Raw genomic sequence first — 2,834 nt, 5'->3', positions numbered from 1 at the left:
TCCCGGAGTACCTGTGTGATCATCCTACGGTTCGCCACCCAGGCTCAAAGAGATCATAAGATTATTCATGCTAGAAACTTCCGTGTGCAGCCACAAGATATTATGGGCTCTAGCATAGTTGAGTATGTTGCATGACCTCTTCCAGTGGTGGGCTAGCAGATGTAGAGGGAAAGTAGGTGTAACTGTCCACCCGGGGTTAGGGTTAATGTTTCTGAAAGACTGTGTCTCGGTCATCCGTTTCTCAAACACCATGTAGTGCGAGAAATCCAATGGAGGAGATCGAGTCTTGTGGGGAAAAGTGCGCAAACCTCTGCAGAGTGTACAAACTAATCATGGTTAGCCGTGTCCCCGATTATGGACATCTTGAGTATCTGGATTTGGATTATCATATGGATCTCATCACTCTAAATTAACTTGTTGGGTTGATAATTACTTTTAATTGGGATTGAGTTGGAGGAACCTTCTCAATGATGTTTCAACTACCATGATAGTTAAATAAAATATATACCGTTGTTGTAGGGAAAATTGGCTTTTCGCAAAAACAATATAACCATAGAGCCTCCACCAGCCATATATGCATATAGTGGTAGCATTTGTCTGTTCATTACTCTACTGTGTTACATTGCCAGCATATTCCATGTGCTGACCCGTTTTCGGGCTGCAACGTATCATGTTGCAGACTTTTCAGACGAGGAGTAAGGTTCGCTAGGCCGTTGTCGTGCACTCAGCTATGCCGTTGGAGTTGATGGACTCACTTTATTTTCCAAGCCTTTCGCTGTTACCATATTTAGATGGCCTTAAGCCATATTTATTGTAACAGGTTCTCTTTTGGAGACATTCGATGTAATAAGTGTGTGATTGCTACTCTGTTATAAATCCTTCGAGTACTGTGTGTGTCAGCATTACCGATCCAGGGATGACACTGAAGCACAGAGACTTGACCGTCTGAGGTCGGGTCGCTACACGTGTGTGCCTGCTGGGCACGCCGTGGATGCCGATCATACCACTTTTACATATTTTTGACAATAATTTATATTATTTTTATTTGTACTAACCTATTAACCCAGTACCAAAGGTTAGTTCTTGTTTATAATGTTTTGGCGGTTTTAGGTGAAAAATTCAAGGGGCTAGAATGCCCTAATTTTTTTGTGAAATTTTTGTTAGGATATCAGGTTTTTTGGCGCAAGAATCAATGCAAGACGAGGCCCATGGGCCCCACAAGGGCAGGCCGCACGGATATCCCATGGCCACGCCATGAGGGATTGTGTGGGATCCGTAAGTCGGATGGAGCCCTCCTTCGGCCGCAAGGAAGCTAATTTTGTGAAAAATAGTGTTAAAATTTCATCATGGTCGGAGTTAAGAAACTTCGGATATTTAGGAAACGGTGTTCAGCCAGAAAAAATACCGAAACAGAGAGAAAAACCTAGAGAAAAAGAGGAGGAGATATCCAATCTCGGAGGGGCTCCCGCCCTCCGGGGGCTATGGAGGCCAAGGACCAGAGGGGTGGATCCTTCTCCCATCTAGGGGGAAGGCCAAGCAAGGGCAATAAGGAGGGCCCCTCTCCCACCTCTCACCCGATGGCGCTGGAGTGCCGCCGGGGGAACCATCGTCACGGCGACAATCTCCATCAACACCGCCGTCGTCATCAACACCTCCATCACCTTCCTCTCTCTATAATCAGCGGTCAACTCTCCTGCAACCCGATGTAATCCCCTACTTGAACATGGTCTTTGGTGCTATGAATTATTATCCAATGATTTGTGTCATCATATTTTGTTTGAGTAGATCACTTTTGTCCTATGGATTGATTGGTGATCATGATTGGTTTGAGTTGCATGTTTTATTTTGTTGTTGTCCTTTGGTGCCCATTATATATGTGAGCGCACACGTATATGTATTATACTATAGGGTGGTGCAATATGTGATTAATTTGCTTATGATGGGTTACGGGAGTGATAGAAGCCTAAACACTAGTTGGTGAGTTATTTCATATGGGATGAAGGGGGACCAATTTTATCTTAATGATATGGTTGGGCTTGCCTTAATGGACTCGTTAGTAGTTGTGGATGCTTGCTAATAGTTACAATCACAAATGCATAAAATTTGGAGTAAGGGATGTCATGCTAGCAGATGCCTCTTTCACACATGTAACTGCAATGATGACGATCGGTCTAGTTATCAATTGACTAGGGACAATTTCACACATCCTACCACCACTTTTCCACACTTACTATATTTACTTTATTGTTCTTTATTAACATAACACTTAACTTTTATTTTTCACATTATTTATTATCTTGCAAACCTATCCTATTACACATATAGAGTAGTTTTATTTCTTGTTCTAGGTAAAGCAAATATTAAGTGTGCGTAGAGTTGTATCAGTGGTCGCTTGAACTTGAGGGAATAGTAATTCTACCTTTGCCTCATTGGGTTTGACACTCTTATTTATTGAAAGGACTACAACTGATTCCCTACATTGTGTGTTATCACCGACCACGATCGCATCAAGGTCGACGGCAATGGTCAGCCCGACGACCGACAAACTTCGTCCTCCCGTCCTCCAAGACCTCCCCTTAATTGGGCTCGATCCAAGCATAAGACAGCACCAGGCCCTGATACGTCCACTTTGCGTAATTATTTATTATTGTAATTTATCTTATTTTAGTGATATATTTCACATCATGGTGCAATTCTAATGCCTTTTCTTTCTTAAAATGCAAGCTATAGAAAGAGAGGGAGATTATTGGCAGCTGTAATTCTATATCTAAAATAGCAACAGAAGAGAAAGCAATTCTCCGGAGCTCAAAATGAAGCGTGAACTTTTGGAGAAT

Source organism: Triticum aestivum, chromosome 3D (genome assembly GCF_018294505.1).
Source record: "Triticum aestivum cultivar Chinese Spring chromosome 3D, IWGSC CS RefSeq v2.1, whole genome shotgun sequence".
NCBI lineage: Eukaryota > Viridiplantae > Streptophyta > Magnoliopsida > Poales > Poaceae > Triticum > Triticum aestivum.
The sequence above is the reverse complement of the archived record's forward strand: the minus strand, read 5'-3'. Positions refer to the sequence as shown.